Raw genomic sequence first — 14,591 nt, forward strand, 5'->3', positions numbered from 1 at the left:
TTCCTGGTAGTGGAAATCCGTTTATTTTTGCTGTTGCTAACTGTAGACCGTGATAAGCCATCCACCTATTTACATTACGCATGACATGGTTTAATTTTAACTGTGCCAGCTCGCCTCCAGCATGTTCCCCCACCTGGCTGAGTTAAAAGCGCTTTTGACGTTCAACGTGACCAGCAACACTATAGGTCTTGCTCTGTGGCACGCTGCCTTGGCTTTCTTGACTCCGTCTATAACTTCTGCTATGGCATCGATTGTGGAGTGCCCCCTCCGAAATCCACGCTATCTGGGAGACAATCCTCCGCCGTCCTCTAACTCTCTGGTGAGGCGTTGCTTCAGAGACTCTCCATCAATTTCCCTGCTGTGTTCAACATGCATAGGGGACGGTAGGATGATGGAAGGAAGATGACGGTAGGAAGAGTTGCGATCTCCTTTCCCTTTTGGAATGAGAACCAGTCGTGCTGTCTTTCATATGGTGGGGAAAATTCTTTCTTCGAGATATTTCTTGTACATGTGCAGCATAAGTTCTGGGCAGTTATTTGCAGCTAGCCTAATTACCTCCGCGGGTATTCCGTCAGGCACAGGTGCTTTTCTAGGTTTCATAGTTCCACGGCAGTTTTAAGCTCTTCTTCTTGAAATGGTTCAACTTTGAGTTCTTCATGGGCAACGTTCCCGTCCTCCCTGGGCGGTTGGGTGGGAAAAAGGACATCCGCGATGTTTCTTGTTTGGTTTTCGTCCATCAGCTGGCTTGGCGGTCGGAGCTTCTTCATTAGTATCTTCTATCCTTGCCCCCATGGATCCCGATCCACTTCCTCGGAAAGCACTTTCCAACACGTAAGCTTGCTTTGCTTAATGGCAGCACTAAGAGCTTTCTTCGCTGCTTTGTACGCTTCCGACTTCTAGAGCCTCAGGCCTACCGCGCGCGCAGGTTGCTAGCCTTCGCATCCTGTGGCATATTTTCCGCAGCTCCGCGATTACGCTGTTCCACCGTAATCGTTAATCGAAATGAATACAACTTTTGTTTTGACATTCTTCTGTACTGCGCATTGGGATGAATTCGGTTTGCCATCACCTTGGATTTGGCTTGGCTTTACTGTTGATTAGAGGTTTACGCCGATCACTTTATCGGCGGCGGCGGCGTGGACAGCGCGTCGGCGTACTCCGGTGCTCGTACTTTAAAAAGCTTTATTTTTCTATTTAAAAAAATAATATTTAGGAAAGTTTTTGTTTGTATGTATTTCAGGAAATGCACGTTTCGGCCATTTCAGAAAGATCCGGGGTTTTTGCCTCAAAATCTCGCAGATCGTTCAAAATATTTCAGGAGTAGCTCCTTGCGGAGGGATTGTCCCTCGTTCACTTGCTCCAGAGAGGTTTCGAACTTAACCCTGGTCTTTGGAATTGTACTGCTGCATATGCTGAAAAGAAATAGAGATACATAAAATGGTCACACTTTTGTCTGTATATTTCGTGCAAAGCGTAATTTCACCTGGGGTTAACTCCTAATAATCGTCGCGAACACAATTTCTTTAAATCATTTGTGGCTCCTTGGGGATCACGCAAAAAGGCGACTTACGATTGCTATTAATGGTCTATTAATACTCATGACTCTTGTGGCAGAGGGCGCCTCCTGTTTTTTCGGCTGTTTTTACGAGCTACAATTCCCGATGTGCGAACAGTAGCAATACCGACCACCAGTCGCTACCATGCCTCCTGACCCTCACACCACATGCCAGCACAGAAGCTATATGACTACGACTTCGAACTCATACCTTTGTCGACGTCACTTCCCTAGAAGCTCTTAGTGTAGCTCCGACGACTTTTTAACGGATGTTTTTGTCGCGCTATGCTGCCAAGCTACACCAGAGAAACACCTTGGAATGACTATTCTGCCAAGGATGCCGCCGTCGAAATCATAAGCAGTCTAAGTGGATGTCATTCCGTAACTCATGGGTGAAAATCGTATAATCCTTGGCGCATCTACATAATTAAAATTTTACAAGGACCCTGGATAAAATTTTTAAAATGTAGACCAAAATTTACAGACGTTTGTGTTCACAACATTGATTTCAATAGTCTTTGTTCAATCGAAACTATATTTTAGAATTAAAGTCGACCGATAGTAAGTTGAAAGATGTTAACTGCTGTTTTCCGGCCTTATGATATAAGAGCTCATTATGGATGACCGCTTAGCTTCAGTTTTCAGACTAGTTCGACTGTCCATTACGTGAGGGTAATAGCACACACCGTCATATTGTGAGAAATAAACACATGGTTGATAGCAGTAATAAAGCGTAATTAATCAAAAATAAATTATATGGGCTCCGCCAACCACACCGAAGATCCTGGGTTCACGCCCGGACAAAGCAAATCAAAAATTAGGAAACAAGGTTTTTCTAAGCGGGGTTGCCCCTCGGCAGTGTTTGGCAAGCACCTCGAGTATATTTCTGCCATGAAAAGCTCTCAGTGCAAACTCGTCTGCCTTGCAGATGCCGTTCGGAGACGGGATAAAACAAGTAGGTTCCGTTCCGCCAATTTATAGGAAAAATTGAAAGGAGCACGACGCAAATTGGAAGAGAAGATCGGCCTAAAATCTCTGCGGAGGTTATCACGCCTTATATTTATTTATTTTTTAAATTATATTGTAACGACTTCTAAGGAAATCCTGATTATCGTGCACCTTCTGCTAACGTGCGAATCGCTAAACTGCTGAATAAATCACTCCAATATTCAGTATTGCAAACTGGGTTTTATTTAGACTACTTTGGGAGTAGTACAATAAAACTTATACTTCAGAACTTATAGCGTGTTTAAATCAAACTGAATAGTTATTACTCAGCATGCGCTGCTTTTATACGCTCGGTTTCCTCGTCCACCCATTTCTCCTAAGGTCTAGTAATTTCGCGAACTTCATGCTTGGTTACCAGCCATATACATGTATATTTGTAGTTTTTAGCCATATGCGTGTGTATGCGTGAGTACTACTTCGGCTCATGTGTTTGTGAATATCTCTTCGTTGCCTTGTATATATGTGTGTAAATGATGATGGATTTGTTTACGTATATACGAGTGGCTGCTTAGTATCAGTTAGTGATGATAGTATCACTTAGTGATGCTAATATTCGTCACAATATATTATAAGTTCGGAGAGTTCTATTGGGAACATTGAAACATATTTGTCCAAAAAGGGCTGGGCAGTCAATTACACCTTCGATAATGTCGAAGATAAATATTAAGTTTTGAACAAAACCTCCGATTTCGAGCGGAAAAATGTTGATAAGCATGCACCAAGCAATATAGGGAGGCAACGGATTATCAAAATAGAGAGGTTGAAGATTAAATCGAATGAATTTGCGTTGAACCCTATCAATTGCACTAAAGAACTATACAACAGTTTCTTCGTAAATGGGTCCTTAAAGTCCGTCGCGCCTTAAAAAAACTAAATTAGCATAAGCATTGGGAATGATATAGTTAACATGGTTAACAATCAATCAATATTGTATATAGTTGCGAACCAGCCAATCGAAGCTCACAGATCTTCGAGTCACCTAATAATACTTAAGATCGTGCACACCATAGGGACACTGAGCATATCTGTGGTGTTTTTGTATGCCTCCTTCGTTACTCTCCGTCGGCGTCACGGATAAGACCATAAATCTTCCGAAAAACTTTTCTCTCGAACACTCCAAGAACCATCTCGTCTACTCTCGAGTCGCCATTCATATTTCTAAGCCATATATCAGGACAGGTATGATGAGCGACTTGTAGAGCGTGATATTTGTTCGATACTTAAAAATTTTAGGTGGATACTTATGTTTTGTATAACCGAGAAAAAAGTTGTATATCTTTTGCCCAATTCTGTCATCAAGTACTTCCTCTTGTCCTCATATATAATCCAGAGAAGGCAGAATTTTAGGCGCGTTTGTTAAGGCCAATAATATCAATACCATAACATAAACCAACAATTGTACACTCTTATAATAGATTATCCCATCACGAGTGAGTTCTGCTGCTTGAATTTTCTTCTCCATCACGGAAAAGAGTCGCCTTGTTTGAAGTCTCGTTTACTTCGAAATGGCTTATGGAGGTCCCAATTCTTACGGAGGTGGTTGCTCAACGTCATTTGACAGCCTTATTAACTTCGCAGGGCACTTAAATTCAGACATAGCAGCATACAAGAAACGTCTTTTCGCGATGTCAAAGGCTGCTTTGAAGTCGATCCTCTTATAGTGAGTCTTCTCCAAGATCTGATGCGCCTTGTTATTTTTTAGCCGGGTTTGCGTTGGGTTACTTGAAAAAATTCCACCGATATAATTTGTATAAGAAAACTGCTTGTACCTGCTTCAGATTGTATTCTTTCGTGAGGTGCATTGATATTCTAGAAGTACCTAGTATCTATCATCTCAGTCCAACGCAGGGAGTGCTACGAATCTCCTCACCTTACCGCACAGTTCCGGCAATTATTTGTTTTTCTTCTAGTAGCGATAAAGACACTCCTCGAATATTTTGGGCAGTGTTATCGATGTTGATGGTTCTTTGCCGAATATGAATTAGGTTCGTCCCGGTAACAAGCGCCATTAAGGTAATAGCCAGACAACGGTTTTATATGACCTCGCTGAACCTTTTATATCTTATATAATGCATTCATATTTTAACAGGAGATTCAAAATTGGGTTGGTAAAGCTTTGTATTGCTTCTAACAACCCCTGGGCATTGCGTGGGCTATACCGATAAACCTCAAAGAGAAAAAAACGCAATTTACCATCTCCTCGCAGGATATTATTGCTAGGCAGGGGCTTAAATGAATTATCTGAGCTGGCAGCATCAACAATGGCTCCGTTGGAGCGTGTTGGCAGCCACTTTACTTGTCAGATTTAAATTGGAAGCTACGAATAACTTCTTCTATTTATTGCTTATAAGACAGCTCGATACCGGCGACCCCCATATAAGGGATATAAACCAACGCATCAGATTGCTTGTGGATGAACACAAGCGGGTGAAATGGGAGGAGCACCTAAGCGGTTGTAATATCTCTGCCGGTGTAGGTAAACTTTAGTCCACCGTAAAGTCCCTATCGAATCCGTCTAAGCACAATGACAAAATTTCCATCGCCTTTGGCGATAAAGTGCTGTCGGATGCGCGAGCGCTTTCGGCCGACAATATATAATGCATTCTACGGTCGACAAAGATAGGCGGAGGGCCAACAGACACGCACATAAACACAAATTCAGTGCGTCTCTAGTTACCATCACCGCCAAAGAGGGTGAGGATGCCATCGGCCATGCTAAACCATCCAAAGCAGTGCGCCCAGACGGCATAGCCATGCCGATGCTTAAAAGCCTAGGAAAAGAGGGGTTCAAATATTTAGCACATGTCTTCAACCTGTCTCTTTCCAACTTTGTCATTCCCGAAAAATGGAAAATGGCCAAATTGGTCCCGCTACTAAAGCCTGGGAAACCTGCTAACTCCTATCGCCAGTAGCCAAGACGCTTGAAGCCATTTTGCTCCCCTACTTCAAAGCAAATTTGCAGCTAGCCTGTCATCAGCATGGCTTTAGAAAACTCCATAGCACCACCACCAAATTGCGGTTTAAATCAAAACCCCACCATAGAACAGTACTTGTTGCGCTAGACCTATCAAAAGCTGTTTATACTGTTAATCATGCCACGTTACTGCAAGACCTGGAAGGGTCTACCCTTCCCCCATGTCTTAAAAGGTGAACCGCAAATTATCTGGGTGGCTGGCAGGCATCGGTGCAATTTAGAAACGAAACATCAAAACCAAGAAGAATTAAACAAGGGGTACCACAGGGTGGTGTCCTATCCCCACTTTTGTTTAACTTAGCCACCAGAAGGAGTTACTATCGTTTCCTACGCCGTTGACTGTACAATAATGGCCACAGACCCAGGCCCACAGATCGATGAGCTTTGCGGAATAAACGGCTACCTCCATGATCTCTCCAGTTTTTTCGCCTCGCGAAACCTGGCATTATCACCGACTAAATCCTCCGCGACCTTATTTACAACATGGACATCGACCATTTTGAACATCCACATCGTGACACTACGCTGCCGACTGTCCCACACCCCAAAATCTTGGGTGTGACGTTTCATCTGGATGTAAATTTTGGTGTGCATGCAGCCGCAATTGTACCGAAAATCCAGAGCCATAATAAAATCCTCAAATATCTTGCTGGCAGTTGGGGAAAAGATAAAGAAACGCTCATTACCACTTACAAAGCAATTGGCCAGCCGCTTGCATGCTACGCGTCCCCTATATGGTCGCCAAGCCTAAAAACTACTCACTGAAGAAGCTACAGGCCTGCCAAAATACTGCTCTCGTCACGGGCTGTCTTCTTATGTCCCCAGAACACCATCTACATAATTGGGCCTCGCAACAGACATATGATTGATGAGGCAACACCGCCCTGGGGCTTAAGGAGTCATCTCCGTAAGCATTATGAGGAAATGTATGCTCCGCTTGCAATGTGTCCGCACATGACACCAATCATCTCTTTAATTGTAATGTGGAACCAACGCCTCTAACATCCCTCTCATTATGGTCCACTCCTGTCGAGACAGCAAGTTTCCTTAGACTCCCGTTAGAGGATATTGATGACAATTTGTGATCGGTCGAACCTATTGTATGGGGCGAAGCACAGCTACAACAACAACAACAACAAAACATTACTAGTCTAGAAGTTCCACAATAATAAGTCCATCATCACACCTGTACTGATACGTTGCTCGGAATCATGGAAAGCTTAGAAAGAAGAGGGCAGATCTACACTGAAGTGGGAGAAACTGTTGAAGTAAGACTTAATCTGTATAGTTGGTTCTAATTAATTGGCGTCAGCTATGGCCCCTGCGAGGAAAGGCACCTTGTAGTGGTGCAGTGGCTTACGCCGATCGTAAGTGGTTGCGACCCGGCCGGATAGGAGCAGTCTGGCTACTAACATCCGGCTGATTCGTCGCGCATGCGAGCGGTAACCAGGAACTGTCACCTCCTAATCCAGGGTGTTATGCGACACCGTGCCCATTGGACTGATTTGCAGCCAGGAGGTTTACAACACCGGCTGTATTATAGCGACGCCTCCCTGACACCGGGCCGCCTTGGGGAGTAAATATGGCCTTACCGCGTCAAGAGGCTCTGCCGCGGTGGACGAACCGAGTTCCCCTATATATTAAAATAGATCACTACGCTTGCCAAGTCAAGCATGTGATCGCACGAAAAAGATGATGAATACAAACATGAACAACAAAAACCAACAACAAAAACAAAGTGAAGGAAAAGAAATGAGGTTAAATGCTAAAAGCGGCGGTAACAACAAACGCCGAAGAGAAAAACAGGGCGAGAGAACTTACTCCCTGAGTCATCTAAACCTGACGGCGGAAGAACTTGCCCTTTTCGAGGAGCATGCCAGAGACGACGATGACCAAACGTCCGGGAGCGAGACGGTTAAAAAGGTAAAGAAGGACACTGCAGCCAGACTTCAGCGCAGAGCACCACCAAGACGGTCAGCGAGGACAAACAACACCACGGTGGGTCAACCACCACAGTGAAGAATGTTATGGCCAACAAAAGTGAACAGCACAGTGGGCATAGCACCACGAAACCAGATAGCAGCGCCAAACCACACCATGGTTAATACCACCAGTGGGCCAAGCCGAGCAGGGGCTAAGAAAAGCGATAGGAGCCCGGAAAAGGGGCACCCATCCACCCAAGAAAAAGGCGCACTCAGCTACAGCCATTGCGATAACCGGCAAAGGGAAACCCGAGGGTATATGGAAGAGCGGCGGGAGAGTCGAAACCGCTCACCCTGAGGAGAGAGGCATCGACACAGCAGCAGAGAATCAGCGGCCAAAAGACATCTGGGTGAAGAATATGACCGCGAGTACCCATGAGGACGAAGACGATCCAATCCAAGGGACGACAAGGTCGAGCGAGACAGAGGAAGGAAGAGGTCATACACGGGACATGAAAGACGTTCGCCGAATAACAACGCAAATGCCAGAGCAAAGTCATCGTCGTTCGAGGACTCTGGCACAGAGCAGCATCATGGTGCAAGCTGGCCCGAACTGGGAGAGCCAGGTGGCTTTGACGACCCTAGAAGAATCGGGCTAAGTGGAGCAGGTAAGAAGTGGTATTTTCGGTACCTAAAGCAGGGAAGGGCTCCGGACAGTGCACGCGAGAAGGCACTGCAGCACATGAGGCCGAGCAAGAAAAACCCGCCCGCCTGGAAATCAAGACGTGGCGAGCGAGAAACGGCGAGGGGCGAGCATGCATCGCATCACGGCGGGTCACATAATCAACAAAGCCGTAACAGCAAACAGAGCGCTCCCGCTGACAACCTGAGAGGAGGTCAGGCAAGACGGGAGGACGCACCACAGTCCAGGGGACAGAGGGCTCACCCCACACCTTCTACCTCAAGGAGGGCGAATGCGCCGTCGCCAGCACCTGGCGCATCAACTTCGCAAGTGAAGCCAAGAATGCAAGGCTACTCTGATGCCTTAAAGGGCATACGAATGGCGGTGCTTCCAAGGCAATATCCGGCGGAGGTCCTGAGCCAGGAAGAGCTGACGCGGCTGCAGGACACCATAATGATTGAGGTATCGAAGGGTTAGGGAAAGCAATCTCTAGCCTTTTGCGACGTATATTTTAGACCAGGATTACTCCTTGTAGACTGCAAGGATGAGCAAACAGCCGAATGGCTGACTAATATCACACCAACTCTACAGGGTTGGGAGGGCCCTGCCCTTATTACGAGGAAAGGGGATAATATACCGCCGACGCATACCGTCACTATGTATCTCCCCAGGAGCAATGACCAGGAATTCGCGCTTAAACTGCTGAAGGCACAGAACACATCCTTAAATGTCGCGTTGTGGCGTATAATCAGAAGCAGTACCGAGGAGGGAGGCTTACGGGTAAACGTAGCTATGGACGAGGCATCATTTATCAAAATAAAAGAAGCTGGTTTCAAGGTGAACTACCGGTTTAGCTTTGTCCCGGTCAGACCCTGTAAACAAAAAGCCCCAGCTAGTGTGGAGCAAACCCACTCACAAGTGCAGAACACTGGGGAGCAAATCGCAAAGGCACCAACAACATCCACCCAGTGCCCAGCCAGCGTCTCCTCAGCCACAGGCGCAACACCTGGGTTTATCACTGGTCAGGAGCCTACGCAAGCTCCCTCAACACAGGAGCTACTGGAAGGGCTGAATTTAGAGAACCTAGGGTTGGAGGACAAAGGAGAGGAAACCCGGCGGCTGTCCGGTGAGAACGAGCCGTTAAGGTTTCAGCTCTGACCGACCCACACACAAAGGTTGCCCAGATCAACCTGCACCATGCTGAAGCTGCTTCGGCAGTAATAGCACGCAGGTTCGCCTCGGAAGATCTGGGCATAGCACTCATCCAAGAACCTTGGGTGTGTAAGAGAGAAATAATAAGGTAATTTGGGATCTTCCTCAGGAAAGACGAAGAGCGTGTGTAGTGCTTAACAATTCCATTAACTACTTTTGCATTACAGGGTTTATGAGTCAAGACCTCGTAGCAGTTCAGACGGTGATGGAAATATAGGGAGAGTCAAGGAACATCGTCTTCGCAGCGGCCTATTTTGCGAGAGATGACCACGAGGTCCCTCCAGAAGGTGTGAAGAAACTTACGGAATATTGCAGACGGGCAAAATTACCGTTAATCATGGGATGCGACGCCAATGCGCACCACGAGGTATGGAACAGCTCAGACACCAATTCAAGGGGTGAGTCCGTTCTTGAATTTATTATTAATAATGACCTAGGTATATACAACGTTGGGAATTCACCAACCTTCATCACTAGGTCTAGAGAGGAAGTCCTGGATATAACCCTGGGTAACGATCTGGCTGATGAGCTAGTCTCTGGATGGGGGGTTTCCTCTGAACCCTCCATGTCGGACCATCTTATTTTCCAGTTTGTCATCGGGGCTATACCTCTAGAAGGACCACCAAAGCGAAATCCCAGGAACACAAACTGGGATATGTTCAGAAATACAATACAGGAAAATCTTGCTACTATAGAGAATAGGAACAGTGGAACAAGTTATATGGAATTAGAGACCAGGCTTAACAACTTCAACAGTGTGATTATTGAAGCGCATAACTCTAGCTGTCGTGAATCAAAGGGCCCACGGAGTAAAACCCCCTGGTGATCGAGGAAGCTCTCGGAAATGAGGAAAACCGTGCGCAAACTCTTCAACCAAGCGAGACGCACGGGAAACTGGGAGCAGTACACAGCAAATCTAACAACATATAACAAAGAGATTAGGAAAGCTAAAAGAGAGAGCTTCAGGAAATTTTGCGAGGGTATAACAGAAGTTCCAGAGGCAGCAAGGCTTCATAAAGCCCTAGCCAAGGACCAAAGGGATAAGCGATTATCGATGAAACTCCCCGATGGAACCTATACAAGGACAGAGGAAAGAGCACATGCCCTGCTTGCATCGCACTTCCCGGACGCATCCTCAGAAACCTCGCCGGAGGAGGCTCGAGAGGTAAGACCGACACCCACAGTTTGGAACCTCGCCAAAGGACTCTTCAGCAACAGCACAGTTAAGTGGGCAGTAAGGTCTTTCCAGAGCTACAAATCTCCGGGAGTTGATGGCATATATCCAGCCTTTCTGCAGCAGGGAGAGGAATTGATCCTACACCTGGCCAGGATTATGAGGGATAAACTCGCACTGGCATACATCCCAACAGTGTGGAGAAGAGCAAAAGTGGTCTTTATATCATGCATATAGGACAGGCAGGTCGACAGAAACTGCATTGTATCAACTGTCCACAGAAATCCAAAGTGCGTTCGAGTGCGGGGAGATAACGCTATGCGCATTTTTGGACATAGAGGGGCTTTCGACAACACGATACACGAAAGTGTGAATCGGGCACTCGAGAGAACAGAGATACAACGTCCAATCCGTATGTGGATAAACGCCTTATTGCGTACGAGGACTGCCGAAACCTCAAGTGGGGACCGTACAGTAGAGATCAAAACAACGAAAGGATGTCCACAAGGGGCATCCTGTCACCCCTGCTGTAGAGCCTGGTAGTAGATGAACTTCTACAGAGGCTCTCAGAAAACGGAATCCGATGTCAGGGGTACGCGGATGATATTGTTATCATTGTAAGGCGCAAATTTGAGAGCACCCTTTGCGACATAATGCAAAGGGCATTGAGGCTAACGAAAGAATGGTGTAATGAGGTAGGGCTAAGTATCAACCCTAACAAGACAGCCATTGTGCCCTTCACCAGGAAAAGAAAACTGGAAGGGATTAGGCAAATCATAATGGATGGAGTACAGATGGAGTAGACGACTGAGGTGAAATACTTGGGAGTCACGTTTGACTCTAAGCTCTTATGGAGGAAACACGTCGAGAATACCATATCAAAGGCTACAAGAGCAATAATGGTGTGCAGACGTATTGCAGGAAGATCCTGGGGATGAAGCCCAAAGATCCTAAGATGGATGTACACTATGATAGTAAGACCTATCATAGTGTACGGAGCAGTTGCGTGGGCATCAAGGACAACCATGGTGACCGTACAAAAATCACTCACGAAGCTTCAACGCTTAGCGTGTTTCTGCATTACGGGAGCTATGCAAACATGCCCGACGGCAGCAATAGAGGTGCTGCTTGAGTTAACGCCTCTACATATAATAATTGAGCAGGCAGCCAGGAGAACTTTAGTAAACATAGCTAAAGAGGGATGTGGAAGAGGCAAAGTGATACAGTCACGGAGCATGGCGAAGCTGCAGGAGCAGATTCCACTTATCCAACTTCCCAGAGATGATACGCGGAAGATAATTAAGTTTGAGAAGCGCTTCAAAATAGAGCTGGGGAGCAAATGTGCGTGGGACAGCTCCACGATTGAAGCGCTTCACCAGGAACATACTATAATATGGTACACCGATGACTCGAAGACACCGGAGGGCATAGCAGCGGGGATCTTCGGCCCCCGAACCAAAATATCCCTACCACTTGGAAAATATCCGAGCATCTTCCAAGCCGAAGTTGTCGCCATAAGCCGGTGTGCAGAGATAATTTTACAGCGAGGATATACCAACGAGAAAATCGCTATACTCAGCGACAATCAAGCTGCACTCAAGGCATTATCTTCAGTTGAGATTAAATCATCAACAGTCCTTGAGTGCGTAGATAGGTTAAACAGTCTAGGAGTTAATAACACCATCCGTCTAGCATGGGTACCTGGACACAGAGGAGTAGATGGTAACGAGCGAGCGGGCGAGATTGCCAGGTTGGCAACGGCCGGAAAGCCAATAGGTCCCGAGCCTATGGTCCCAATAGGGTCACATACAATAAGGGAGGAATTTAGACAAAAGGAGGCGTGCCTCAGAGAACAACACTGGCGTCAAAGTCCAGGACTTCGGCAGGCAAAGGCACTAATAGGAGGGTACAACTCAAAGCGATATAAGGCTATGATTAATCTCCCAAAAAGTAGCCTTAGGATTTTAACAGGTATACTCACAGGTCACTGTAGGCTAAAGAGCCATATGCATAAATTGGGTATATCGGCTAGTAGCCTCTGTCGATTCTGTGATGCCGAAGATGAGTCTGCAGAACACATCCTGAAGGAATGTGATGCCGTCGCGAAACGAAGGCTTGTTATCCTAGGATCATCCAAATTTGAAAATAGTCACATACATTCTCTGAAGCCGAGAACCATTCTGGATTTTCTCAGAGAACTCGGCTTGGATGAAGTGTTGTAAAGAGAATGAGGGCACAATAGACCAATAGGTCGTAGTGCTTAACCTCACAACATCTATCTATCTATCTATCTATGGCTGAGGCATGTTAAGCGCCAATTAATGAAAGAATTTACTTGAACTTTTAAAACGTACATGTTAACTGAAAAATGCGACATCCGTCAATTGGCTGCATCCAGCCTTGATACACGTTTATAGGCCCCCCTTAATTGCTGCGATTTCCTGGGGCTTGCCGGTGACTTCAAATAGTCCCAAAGAATAAAGTCCGTGGTAGACGCTATTGGATTATTAATTTTACGTCACCTAATACTTTCATATATCTCACACGAGGTCTTTGCCAAAAACCCTCACAGAAAGCTATTCACGCCCAAAAGTAGGCAGTGCTCGTAATCGGAGCTCCACGAGAGCTGCCTATTGCCACCCTCAAGCAACGGGTACATATTCCTACTATATATGTGTATGTACAATGTATAAAGAATGCTGTAATATACATATATTAACCGATGATTAGATTATTCGAAAAGTTATGCCGGTAGGAATGCAAAGCCAAGTATATATTTCCTGCGTATGAATGTTATATACTCAAGCAACTGTTGGCGTTTTCTTTTCTAAAAATAATGTCGCCCTGGTGGTTCTCCCCATCTCTCTCGTGAGTTTTTAAGCACATTTCACAAAATGTTTTCCACTCAATAAGAAGAGGGGTCAATTGACTGTTGTAGCACTGTTTCGGTACATTGCTACAACAACAACAACAACAACAACAACAACAACAACAACAACAACAGGGGTTAATTGACATATAAATGTAACCACTTTGCATAGCTTCAGGTAGTCAAGTTCAAAATTAGAATTTGAGAGTGCAACAAGAGGGTAGAATTTTTTTAGTAAGAAAAGGGGCAATTACTGCCCGAACATTTGCAGCTCCCAAAAAAATATTACCACGGTAACAATGTGGGTACATACAACAAACAATTGTCGATGAGCCACTTATTTGCAGATTGCAAATTGCAGTCCTGCTTTGTGGCACACCTAAAGGGCACCAATGCATACGTAGATATTTATGTATAAAGATGGGTAAACCACGTTTCAAGGGTGGAAATGAGTCATAGAATATTTGTTGTAAATAGGTATGCGCCAAGCTAAATGTATGTAAGTACATACATATGTACACGATTATGCTGTGCCCCTTAAATTATGTTCGAAAACGTGAGTCATACTCGCATTTAATTAATACTAGAGCAGGATTGCGATTCGACTTTTTATCATCGATTATTCGATATTTTATTAAAGAATGAAGAATCGATTTTTTTTAGCCTTCTGTTTTGATAATCTTACAGTTACAGTAGGTACAATTTAATACTTATTGAACAAAATGTGCAGAAATTATATTTATTGTAATTTTTTCTATTGCGCATATTTAGAGCAGAGGTTTACGCCAATTAATTTATCGGCGGCGGCGGCGTAGGCTCTATTATATACCGACGGCTACAATGGGCCCAGCGTGGCGGCGTTCTTACTTTAAAAAAATTGATTTTTCTATTTAAAAACAATATGCAGTTGTTGTTGTTGAGTTTCTGTTCATATGTATGTATTTAAGGAAATCTACGTTTTGGGTATTTCGGAAAGATTCGGGGTTTTAACCTCAAGATCCCGCGGATCGTTCAAATAATTTCAGTAGTAGCTCCCTGCAGAGGGACTGTGCTTTGGCCACTTACTCCAGGGAGGATTCATACCTAACCCCGGACTTTGGGACTGGTACTGCTGCGTCTGCCGAATAAAAATATAAACACTTAAAAGGGTCACACTCATATCTGTTTATCTCGTGCAAAGGTTAGAAATTTAAAA

Source organism: Eurosta solidaginis, chromosome 3 (assembly GCF_040869045.1).
Source record: "Eurosta solidaginis isolate ZX-2024a chromosome 3, ASM4086904v1, whole genome shotgun sequence".
Taxonomy (NCBI): Eukaryota; Metazoa; Arthropoda; class Insecta; order Diptera; family Tephritidae; genus Eurosta; species Eurosta solidaginis.